The sequence below is a fragment of the Hemitrygon akajei genome, unplaced genomic scaffold (genome assembly GCF_048418815.1).
Source record: "Hemitrygon akajei unplaced genomic scaffold, sHemAka1.3 Scf000033, whole genome shotgun sequence".
NCBI classification, from domain to species: domain Eukaryota; kingdom Metazoa; phylum Chordata; class Chondrichthyes; order Myliobatiformes; family Dasyatidae; genus Hemitrygon; species Hemitrygon akajei.
In genome coordinates, this window is record NW_027331919.1 from 17,584,927 (window position 1) to 17,598,236 (window position 13,310).

The window sequence follows — 13,310 nt, forward strand, 5'->3', positions numbered from 1 at the left end:
ATTGATTCTCTTTTCCAGAAAAGACGATTGGACGAGGCATCACTGTTCTAACTCTGTTTTGCAAGCGTCTTGAAATACATTCAAAAGAGGAAGAGGTATGTGTGAGCCACACAGACGATACTTGCATTCCAGACTGAATCTCCCTCCACACCGTCCCATCACACACTCCCCTTGTCAGACACAGAGAGAATCTCCCTCCACACCGCCCCATCACACACTCTCGGGGTCAGACACACAGTAAATCACCCTCCACACCGTTCCATCACACACTTACGCTGTCAGACACAAAATGAATCTCCCTCCACACCGCACCATCACACAATCTCGTGGGCAGACACACAGTAAATCACCCTCCACACCGTTCCATCACACACTTCCGCTGTCAGACACAAAGAGAAACTCCCTCCACACTGTCCCATCACACACTCCCTGGGTCAGACACAGAGTGAATCTCCCTCCACAGCGTCCCATCACACACTCCCGGGGTCAGACACAGAGTGAATCTCCCCCCACACCGTCTCATCACACACCACGGTTGTCAGACACTGAGTGAATCTCCCTCCACACCGTCCCATCACACACCACGATGGTCAGACATAGAGTGAATCTCCCTCCACACCGTCCCATCTCAAACTCCCGGGGTCAGACACAGAGAGAAGCTCCCTCCGCACCGTCCCCTCACACACTCCCTGGGTCTGACACATGGTGAATCTCCTTGTACACCTTTGGTTTTATTTCTTCTCATTTGCACCGGATATCGGCCTCTCGGTTGTCAGCTTCTCTACGTCTCTGCGAGGAAAGGCCAGTCGTGCGGTTTATTACCTCGTCCTCGCAGTGACTGCAAACTGAACACCCGTCCACTGCCCTCTCTCTCCTCCCCCACCTTCCTCAGTTCTACCTCTGGTCTCACACACACTTATTATCTCTGAGACAGACTCACTGTTGGAGACTACAGGAACGCTGAAGTGCTGTTGATTGGTGAGGGGGAGACAGGGAGTGAAGATGGAGATTCTCTCCCTTTCTGAGTCCGTTACAGTGTTAGCGGACTGTGAGGCGGAGAATTGTGTCTGTGTCTGAACCCGGGACGTTGTGGAGGGAGATTCACTCTGTGTCTGACATCGGGACTGTGGGATGGGACAGTGTGGAGGGAGATTCTCTCTGTGTCTGACCGATGGTGTTTGTGATGGGACGGTATGAAGGGAGATTCACTCTGTGTCTGACACAGGGAGTGTGTGATGAGACGGTGAGGAGGGAGTTTCACTCTGTGTCTGACCCCGGGAGTGTGTGATGGGACGGGGTGGAGGGAGATTCACATTTGTCTGACCGAGGGAGTGTGTGATGGGACGGTGTGGAGGGAGATTCACTCAGTGTCTGACCCCGGGAGTGTGTGAAGGGACGGTGTGGAGGGAGATTCACTCTGTGTCTGAACCCGGCAGTGTGTGATGGGACGGTGTGGAGGGAGATTCACTCTGTGTCTGACCTCGGGAGTGTGTGATGGGACGGTGTGGAGGGAGATTCACTCTGTGTCTGACCGAGGGACAGTACGCTGGGGCGGAGTGGGCGGACAGTCACTCTAATTCTGACTACGGGAGTGAGTGGTGGGGCCGTGCGCAAGGGAGCTTCACTCCGTTTCTGACCCCGCAAGTGTGTGATCGAACGGTCTGGAGGGTGCTTCACACAGTATCTGAGCGTGTGGCTGTGTAATGGGTCTCAGTAGAGGGAGCTTCACTCTGTGTCAGACCACGGGAGTGAATGACGGGTCGGTGGTATGGAGCTTCATTCTTTGTCTGACACCGCAATTGTGTGAGGGGATGATGTGGAGGGAGCATCAGTCCGAGTCTGCTCCCGGGAGAGTGTGATAGGTCGGTGTTTAGGAACCTTCTCTTTTTCTGTTCCTTGGGATGTGGGATGGGACTGTGCGGAGAGAGCTTCACTCCGAGCTCGGACCGGGGATTGTGTGATGGGACGGTGTAGAGGGAGCTACACTCTGTGTCTGACCTCGGGATTTTGAGATCGGACTGTGAGGAAGCAACTTTACTGTGTGCCTAATTCTGCTTGTATGTGCTGTGACTGTGCTTTGCGATCTTGACTCCATGTCTGATCCCGGGAATGTGTTTTAGAAGAGTGTGTCGGGAATTTCTCTTTAAGTATGTGAACAAGACGATTTGATGGGAGAGTGCAGAGGGAGCTTCACTCTGTCTCTGTGATCAGGCGGTTCGGGGTATCCTCTCTTTGCAACTGACGCCGGGAATATCTGATGGCACATTGTGAAAGGATCTCCATTCTGTGTTTGATAACCGGCGGATGTAATGGACGGTTTGGAGAGAGGTTCACTGTGAATTGATTGTCTTTTCCAGAAAAGACGATTGGACGAGACATCACTGTTCTAACTCTGTTTTGCAAGCGTCTTGAAATACATTCAAAAGAGGAAGAGGTATGTGTGAGCCACACAGACGATACTTACAGTCCAGACTGAATCTCCCTCCACACCGTCCCATCACACACTCCCCTTGTCAGACACAGAGAGAATCCCCCTCCACACCGCCGCATCACACACTCTCGGGGTCAGACACACAGTAAATCACCCTCCACACCATTCCATCACACAGTTCCGCGGTCAGACACAAAGAGAATCTCCCTCCACACTGTCCCATCACACGCTCCCTGGGTCAGGCACAGAATGAAACTTCCTTTAAGGCGTCCCATCACACACTCCCGGGGTCAGACACAGAGTGAATCTCCCCCCACACCGTCTCATCGCACACTCCCGGGGTCAGGCATAGTGTGAATCTCCCTCCAGACCGTCCCATCACACACCACGGTGGCCAGACACAGAGTGAATCTCCCTCCACACCGTCCCATCACACACCACGATGGTCAGACATAGAGTGAATCTCCCTCCACACCGTCCCATCACACACTCCCGGGGTCAGACACAGAGAGAAGCTCCCTCCGCACCGTCCCATCACCCACTCCCGTGGTCAGACACAGAGTGAATCTCCCTGCACACCGTCCCATCACACAATCCCGGGGTCAGACACAGAGTGAATCTCCCTCCGCACCGTCCCCTCACACACTCCCTGGGTCAGACACATGGTGAATCTCCTTGTACACCTTTGGTTTTATTTCTTCTCATTTGCACCGGATATCGACCTCTCGGTTGTCAGCTTCTCTACGTCTCTGCGAGCAAAGGCCAGTCGTGCGGTTTATTACCTCGTCCTCGCAGTGACTGCAAACTGAACACCCGTCCACAGCCCTCTCTCTCCTCCCCCACCTTCCTCAGTTCTACATCTGGTCTCACACACACTTATTATCTCTGGGACAGACACACTGTTGGAGACTACAGGAACGCTGAAGTGCTGTTGATTGGTGAGGGGGAGACAGGGAGTGAAGATGGAGATTCGCTCCCTTTCTGAGTCCGTTACAGTGTTAGCGGACTGTGAGGCGGCAGATTGTGTCTGTGTCTGAACCCGGGACGTTGTGGAGGGAGATTCACTCTGTGTCTGACATCGGGACAGTGGGATGGGACGGTGTGGAGGGAGATTCTCTCTGTGTCTGACCGATGGTGTATGTGATGGGACGGCATGAAGGGAGATTCACTCTGTGTCTGACACAAGGAGTGTGTGATGAGACGGTGAGGAGGGAGTTTCACTCTGTGTCTGACCCCGGGAGTGTGTGATGGGACGGGGTGGAGGGAGATTCACATTTGTCTGACCGAGGGAGTGTGTGATGGGACGGTGTGGAGGGAGATTCACTCAGTGTCTGACCCCGGGAGTGTGTGAAGGGACGGTGTGGAGGGAGATTCACTCTGTGTCTGAACCCAGCAGTGTGTGATGGGACGGTGTGGAGGGAGATTCACTCTGTGTCTTACCCCGGGAGTGTGTGATGGGACGGTGTGGAGGGATTTTCACTCTGTGTCTGACCGAGGAACAGTACGCTGGGGCGGAGTGGGCGGACAGTCACTCTAATTCTGACTGCGGGGGAGAGTGGTGGGGCCGTGCGCAAGGGAGCTTCACTAAGTTTCTGACCCCGCAAGTGTGTGATCGAACGGTTTGGAGGGTGCTTCACACAGTATCTGAGCGTGTGGCTGTGTAATGGGTCTCAGTAGAGGGAGCTTCACTCTGTGTCAGACCACGGGAGTGAATGACGGGTCGGTGGTATGGAGCTTCATTCTTTGTCTGACACAGCAACTGTGTGAGGGGATGATGTGGAGGGAGCATCAGTCCGAGTCTGCTCCCGGGAGATTGTGATTGGTCGGTGTGTAGGAACCTTCTCTTTGTCTGTTCCCGGGGATGTGGGATGGGACTGTGCGGAGAGAACTTCACTCCGAGCTCGGACAGGATATTGTGTGATGGGACGGTGTAGAGGGAGCTACACTCTGTGTCTGACCTCGGGATTTTGAGATCGGACTGTGAGGAAGCAACTTTACTGTGTGCCTAATTCTGCTTGTATGTGCTGTGACTGTGCTTTGCGATCTTGACTCCATGTCTGATCCCGGGAATGTGTTTTAGAAGAGTGTGTCGGGAATTTCTCTTTAAGTATGTGAACAGGGCGATTTGATGGGAGAGTGCAGAGGGAGCTTCACTCTGTCTCTGTGATCGGGCGGTTCGGGGGATCTTCTCTTTGCAACTGACGCCGCGAATATCTGATGGCCCATTGTGAAAGGATCTCCATTCTGTGTTTGACTACCGGCGGATGTAATGGACGGTTTGGAGAGAGGTTCACTGTGAATTGATTCTCTTTTCCAGAAAAGACGATTGGACGAGGCATCACTGTTCTAACTCTGTTTTGCAAGCGTCTTGAAATACATTCAAAAGAGGAAGAGGTATGTGTGAGCCACACAGACGATACTTACACATCAGACTGAAGCTCCCTCCACACCGTCCCATCACACACTCCCCTTGTCAGACACAGAGTGAATCTCCCTCCACACCGCCCCATCACACACACTCGGGGTCAGAAACACAGTAAATCACCCTCCACACCATTCCATCACACACTTCCGCTGTCAGACACAAAGTGAATCTCCCTCCACACCGCCCCATCACACAATCTCGGGGTCAGACACACAGTAAATCACTCTCCACACCGTTCCATCACACACTTCCGCTGTCAGACAAAAAGAGAATCTCCCTCCACACTGTCCCATCACACACTCCCTGGGTCAGGCACAGAGTGAATCTTCCTCTAAGGCGTCCCATCACACACTCCCGGGGTCAAGCACAGCGTGAATCTCCCTCCACACCGTCCCATCACACACTCCCCTTGTCAGACACAGAGTGAATCTCCCCCCACACCGTCTCATCACACACTCCCGGGGTTAGACACAGTGGGAATCTTCCTCCAGACCGTCCCATCACACACCACGGTTGTCAGACACAGAGTGAATCTCCCTCCACACCGTCCCATCACACACCACGATGGTCAGACATAGAGTGAATCTCCCTCCACACCGTCCCATCACACACTCCCGGGGTCAGACACAGAGAGAAGCTCCCTCCGCACCGTCCCCTCACACACTCCCTGGGTCAGACACATGGTGAATCTCCTTGTACACCTTTGGTTTTATTTCTTCTCATTTGCACCGGATATCGACCTCTCGGTTTTCAGCTTCTCTACGTCTATGCGAGCAAAGGCCAGTCGTGCGGTTTATTACCTCGTCCTCGCAGTGACTGCAAACTGAACACCCGTCCACAGCCCTCTCTCTCCTCCCCCACCTTCCTCAGTTCTACCTCTGGTCTCACACACACTTATTATCTCTGAGACAGACACACTGTTGGAGACTACAGGAACGCTGAAGTGCTGGTGATTGGTGAGGGGGAGACAGGGAGTGAAGTTGGAGATTCGCTCCCTTTCTGAGTCCGTTACAGTGTTAGCGGACTGTGAGGCGGCAGATTGTGTCTGTGTCTGAACCCGGGACGTTGTGGAGGGAGATTCACTCTGTGTCTGACCCCGGGAGTGTGTGATGGGACGGGGTGGAGGGAGATTCACATTTGTCTGACCGAGGGAGTGTGTGATGGGACGGTGTGGAGGGAGATTCACTCAGTGTCTGACCCCGGGAGTGTGTGAAGGGACGGTGTGGAGGGAGATCCACTCTGTGTCTGAACCCGGCAGTGGGTGATGGGACGGTGTGGAGGGAGATTCACTCTGTGTCTGACCCCGGGAGTGTGTGATGGGACGGTGTGGAGGGATTTTCACTCTGTGTCTGACCGAGGGACAGTAAGCTGGGGCGGAGTGGGCAGACATTCACTCTAAATCTGACTGCGGGAGAGAGTGGTGGGGCCGTGCGCAAGGGAGCTTCACTCCGTTTCTGACCCCGCAAGTGTGTGATCGAACGGTTTGGAGGGTGCTTCACACAGTATCTGAGCGTGTGGCTGTGTAATGGGTCTCAGTAGAGGGAGCTTCACTCTGTGTCAGACCACGGGAGTGAATGACGGGTCGGTGGTATGGAGCTTCATTCTTTGTCTGACACAGCAACTGTGTGAGGGGATGATGTGGAGGGAGCATCAGTCCGAGTCTGCTCCCGGGAGATTGTGATTGGTCGGTGTGTAGGAACCTTCTCTTTGTCTGTTCCCGGGGATGTGGGATGGGACTGTGCGGAGAGAGCTTCACTCCGAGCTCGGACCCGGGATTGTGTGATGGGACGGTGTAGAGGGAGCTACACTCTGTGTCTGACCTCGGGATTTTGAGATCGGACTGTGAGGAAGCAACTTTACTGTGTGCCTAATTCTGCTTGTATGTGCTGTGACTGTGCTTTGCGATCTTGACTCCATGTCTGATCACGGGAATGTGTTTTAGAAGAGTGTGTCGGGAATTTCTCTTTAAGTATGTGAACAGGACGATTTGATGGGAGAGTGCAGAGGGAGCTTCACTCTGTCTCTGTAATCGGGAGGTTCGGGGGATCTTCTCTTTGCAACTGACGCCGCGAATATTTGATGGCCCATTGTGAAAGGATCTCCATTCTGTGTTTGATAACCGGCGGATGTAATGGACGGTTTGAAGAGAGGTTCACTGTGAATTGATTCTCTTTTCCAGAAAAGACGATTGGACGAGGCATCACTGTTCTAACTCTGTTTTGCAAGCGTCTTGAAATACATTCAAAAGAGGAAGAGGTATGTGTGAGCCACACAGACGATACTTGCATTCCAGACTGAATCTCCCTCCACACCGTCCCATCACACACTCCCCTTGTCAGACACAGAGAGAATCTCCCTCCACACCGCCCCATCACACACTCTCGGGGTCAGACACACAGTAAATCACCCTCCACACCGTTCCATCACACACTTACGCTGTCAGACACAAAATGAATCTCCCTCCACACCGCACCATCACACAATCTCGTGGGCAGACACACAGTAAATCACCCTCCACACCGTTCCATCACACACTTCCGCTGTCAGACACAAAGAGAAACTCCCTCCACACTGTCCCATCACACACTCCCTGGGTCAGACACAGAGTGAATCTCCCTCCACAGCGTCCCATCACACACTCCCGGGGTCAGACACAGAGTGAATCTCCCCCCACACCGTCTCATCACACACCACGGTTGTCAGACACTGAGTGAATCTCCCTCCACACCGTCCCATCACACACCACGATGGTCAGACATAGAGTGAATCTCCCTCCACACCGTCCCATCTCAAACTCCCGGGGTCAGACACAGAGAGAAGCTCCCTCCGCACCGTCCCCTCACACACTCCCTGGGTCTGACACATGGTGAATCTCCTTGTACACCTTTGGTTTTATTTCTTCTCATTTGCACCGGATATCGGCCTCTCGGTTGTCAGCTTCTCTACGTCTCTGCGAGGAAAGGCCAGTCGTGCGGTTTATTACCTCGTCCTCGCAGTGACTGCAAACTGAACACCCGTCCACTGCCCTCTCTCTCCTCCCCCACCTTCCTCAGTTCTACCTCTGGTCTCACACACACTTATTATCTCTGAGACAGACTCACTGTTGGAGACTACAGGAACGCTGAAGTGCTGTTGATTGGTGAGGGGGAGACAGGGAGTGAAGATGGAGATTCTCTCCCTTTCTGAGTCCGTTACAGTGTTAGCGGACTGTGAGGCGGAGAATTGTGTCTGTGTCTGAACCCGGGACGTTGTGGAGGGAGATTCACTCTGTGTCTGACATCGGGACTGTGGGATGGGACAGTGTGGAGGGAGATTCTCTCTGTGTCTGACCGATGGTGTTTGTGATGGGACGGTATGAAGGGAGATTCACTCTGTGTCTGACACAGGGAGTGTGTGATGAGACGGTGAGGAGGGAGTTTCACTCTGTGTCTGACCCCGGGAGTGTGTGATGGGACGGGGTGGAGGGAGATTCACATTTGTCTGACCGAGGGAGTGTGTGATGGGACGGTGTGGAGGGAGATTCACTCAGTGTCTGACCCCGGGAGTGTGTGAAGGGACGGTGTGGAGGGAGATTCACTCTGTGTCTGAACCCGGCAGTGTGTGATGGGACGGTGTGGAGGGAGATTCACTCTGTGTCTGACCTCGGGAGTGTGTGATGGGACGGTGTGGAGGGAGATTCACTCTGTGTCTGACCGAGGGACAGTACGCTGGGGCGGAGTGGGCGGACAGTCACTCTAATTCTGACTACGGGAGTGAGTGGTGGGGCCGTGCGCAAGGGAGCTTCACTCCGTTTCTGACCCCGCAAGTGTGTGATCGAACGGTCTGGAGGGTGCTTCACACAGTATCTGAGCGTGTGGCTGTGTAATGGGTCTCAGTAGAGGGAGCTTCACTCTGTGTCAGACCACGGGAGTGAATGACGGGTCGGTGGTATGGAGCTTCATTCTTTGTCTGACACCGCAATTGTGTGAGGGGATGATGTGGAGGGAGCATCAGTCCGAGTCTGCTCCCGGGAGAGTGTGATAGGTCGGTGTTTAGGAACCTTCTCTTTTTCTGTTCCTTGGGATGTGGGATGGGACTGTGCGGAGAGAGCTTCACTCCGAGCTCGGACCGGGGATTGTGTGATGGGACGGTGTAGAGGGAGCTACACTCTGTGTCTGACCTCGGGATTTTGAGATCGGACTGTGAGGAAGCAACTTTACTGTGTGCCTAATTCTGCTTGTATGTGCTGTGACTGTGCTTTGCGATCTTGACTCCATGTCTGATCCCGGGAATGTGTTTTAGAAGAGTGTGTCGGGAATTTCTCTTTAAGTATGTGAACAAGACGATTTGATGGGAGAGTGCAGAGGGAGCTTCACTCTGTCTCTGTGATCAGGCGGTTCGGGGTATCCTCTCTTTGCAACTGACGCCGGGAATATCTGATGGCACATTGTGAAAGGATCTCCATTCTGTGTTTGATAACCGGCGGATGTAATGGACGGTTTGGAGAGAGGTTCACTGTGAATTGATTCTCTTTTCCAGAAAAGACGATTGGACGAGACATCACTGTTCTAACTCTGTTTTGCAAGCGTCTTGAAATACATTCAAAAGAGGAAGAGGTATGTGTGAGCCACACAGACGATACTTACAGTCCAGACTGAATCTCCCTCCACACCGTCCCATCACACACTCCCCTTGTCAGACACAGAGAGAATCCCCCTCCACACCGCCGCATCACACACTCTCGGGGTCAGACACACAGTAAATCACCCTCCACACCATTCCATCACACAGTTCCGCGGTCAGACACAAAGAGAATCTCCCTCCACACTGTCCCATCACACGCTCCCTGGGTCAGGCACAGAATGAAACTTCCTTTAAGGCGTCCCATCACACACTCCCGGGGTCAGACACAGAGTGAATCTCCCCCCACACCGTCTCATCGCACACTCCCGGGGTCAGGCATAGTGTGAATCTCCCTCCAGACCGTCCCATCACACACCACGGTGGCCAGACACAGAGTGAATCTCCCTCCACACCGTCCCATCACACACCACGATGGTCAGACATAGAGTGAATCTCCCTCCACACCGTCCCATCACACACTCCCGGGGTCAGACACAGAGAGAAGCTCCCTCCGCACCGTCCCATCACCCACTCCCGTGGTCAGACACAGAGTGAATCTCCCTGCACACCGTCCCATCACACAATCCCGGGGTCAGACACAGAGTGAATCTCCCTCCGCACCGTCCCCTCACACACTCCCTGGGTCAGACACATGGTGAATCTCCTTGTACACCTTTGGTTTTATTTCTTCTCATTTGCACCGGATATCGACCTCTCGGTTGTCAGCTTCTCTACGTCTCTGCGAGCAAAGGCCAGTCGTGCGGTTTATTACCTCGTCCTCGCAGTGACTGCAAACTGAACACCCGTCCACAGCCCTCTCTCTCCTCCCCCACCTTCCTCAGTTCTACATCTGGTCTCACACACACTTATTATCTCTGGGACAGACACACTGTTGGAGACTACAGGAACGCTGAAGTGCTGTTGATTGGTGAGGGGGAGACAGGGAGTGAAGATGGAGATTCGCTCCCTTTCTGAGTCCGTTACAGTGTTAGCGGACTGTGAGGCGGCAGATTGTGTCTGTGTCTGAACCCGGGACGTTGTGGAGGGAGATTCACTCTGTGTCTGACATCGGGACAGTGGGATGGGACGGTGTGGAGGGAGATTCTCTCTGTGTCTGACCGATGGTGTATGTGATGGGACGGCATGAAGGGAGATTCACTCTGTGTCTGACACAAGGAGTGTGTGATGAGACGGTGAGGAGGGAGTTTCACTCTGTGTCTGACCCCGGGAGTGTGTGATGGGACGGGGTGGAGGGAGATTCACATTTGTCTGACCGAGGGAGTGTGTGATGGGACGGTGTGGAGGGAGATTCACTCAGTGTCTGACCCCGGGAGTGTGTGAAGGGACGGTGTGGAGGGAGATTCACTCTGTGTCTGAACCCAGCAGTGTGTGATGGGACGGTGTGGAGGGAGATTCACTCTGTGTCTTACCCCGGGAGTGTGTGATGGGACGGTGTGGAGGGATTTTCACTCTGTGTCTGACCGAGGAACAGTACGCTGGGGCGGAGTGGGCGGACAGTCACTGTAATTCTGACTGCGGGGGAGAGTGGTGGGGCCGTGCGCAAGGGAGCTTCACTAAGTTTCTGACCCCGCAAGTGTGTGATCGAACGGTTTGGAGGGTGCTTCACACAGTATCTGAGCGTGTGGCTGTGTAATGGGTCTCAGTAGAGGGAGCTTCACTCTGTGTCAGACCACGGGAGTGAATGACGGGTCGGTGGTATGGAGCTTCATTCTTTGTCTGACACAGCAACTGTGTGAGGGGATGATGTGGAGGGAGCATCAGTCCGAGTCTGCTCCCGGGAGATTGTGATTGGTCGGTGTGTAGGAACCTTCTCTTTGTCTGTTCCCGGGGATGTGGGATGGGACTGTGCGGAGAGAACTTCACTCCGAGCTCGGACAGGATATTGTGTGATGGGACGGTGTAGAGGGAGCTACACTCTGTGTCTGACCTCGGGATTTTGAGATCGGACTGTGAGGAAGCAACTTTACTGTGTGCCTAATTCTGCTTGTATGTGCTGTGACTGTGCTTTGCGATCTTGACTCCATGTCTGATCCCGGGAATGTGTTTTAGAAGAGTGTGTCGGGAATTTCTCTTTAAGTATGTGAACAGGGCGATTTGATGGGAGAGTGCAGAGGGAGCTTCACTCTGTCTCTGTGATCGGGCGGTTCGGGGGATCTTCTCTTTGCAACTGACGCCGCGAATATCTGATGGCCCATTGTGAAAGGATCTCCATTCTGTGTTTGACTACCGGCGGATGTAATGGACGGTTTGGAGAGAGGTTCACTGTGAATTGATTCTCTTTTCCAGAAAAGACGATTGGACGAGGCATCACTGTTCTAACTCTGTTTTGCAAGCGTCTTGAAATACATTCAAAAGAGGAAGAGGTATGTGTGAGCCACACAGACGATACTTACACATCAGACTGAAGCTCCCTCCACACCGTCCCATCACACACTCCCCTTGTCAGACACAGAGTGAATCTCCCTCCACACCGCCCCATCACACACACTCGGGGTCAGAAACACAGTAAATCACCCTCCACACCATTCCATCACACACTTCCGCTGTCAGACACAAAGTGAATCTCCCTCCACACCGCCCCATCACACAATCTCGGGGTCAGACACACAGTAAATCACTCTCCACACCGTTCCATCACACACTTCCGCTGTCAGACAAAAAGAGAATCTCCCTCCACACTGTCCCATCACACACTCCCTGGGTCAGGCACAGAGTGAATCTTCCTCTAAGGCGTCCCATCACACACTCCCGGGGTCAAGCACAGCGTGAATCTCCCTCCACACCGTCCCATCACACACTCCCCTTGTCAGACACAGAGTGAATCTCCCCCCACACCGTCTCATCACACACTCCCGGGGTTAGACACAGTGGGAATCTTCCTCCAGACAGTCCCATCACACACCACGGTGGTCAGACACAGAGTGAATCTCCCTCCACACCGTCCCATCACACACTCCCGGGGTCAGACACAGAGTGAAGCTCCCTCCGCACCGTCCCCTCACACACTCCCTGGGTCAGACACATGGTGAATCTCCTTGTACACCTTTCGTTTTATTTCTTCTCATTTGCACCGGATATCGGCCTCTCGGTTGTCAGCTTCTCTACGTCTCTGCGAGCAAAGGCCAGTCGTGCGGTTTATTACCTCGTCCTCGCAGTGACTGCAAACTGAACACCCGTCCACAGCCCTCTCTCTCCTCCCCCACCTTCCTCAGTTCTACCTCTGGTCTCACACACACTTATTATCTCTGAGACAGACACACTGTTGGAGACTACAGGAACGCTGAAGTGCTGTTGATTGGTGAGGGGGAGACAGGGAGTGAGGATGGAGATTCGCTCCCTTTCTGAGTCCGTTACAGTGTTAGCGGACTGTGAGGCGGCAGATTGTGTCTGTGTCTGAACCCGGGCCGTTGTGGAGTGAGATTCACTCTGTGTCTGACACCGGGACTGTGGGATGGGACGGTGTGGAGGGAGATTCTCTCTGTGTCTGACCGATGGTGTATGTGATGGGACGGTGTGAAGGGAGATTCACTCTGTGTCTGACACAAGGAGTGTGTGATGAGACGGTGAGGAGGGAGTTTCACCCTGTGTCTGACCCCGGGAGTGTGTGATGGGACGGTGTGGAGGGAGATTCACATTTGTCTGACCGAGGGAGTGTGTGATGGGACGGTGTGGAGGGAGATTCACTCAGTGTCTGACCCCGGGAGTGTGCGAAGGGACGGTGTGGAGGGAGATTCACTCTGTGTCTGACCCCGGCAGTGTGTGATGGGACGGTGTGGAGGGAGATTCACATTTGTCTGACCGAGGGAGTGTGTGATGGGACGGTGTGGAGGG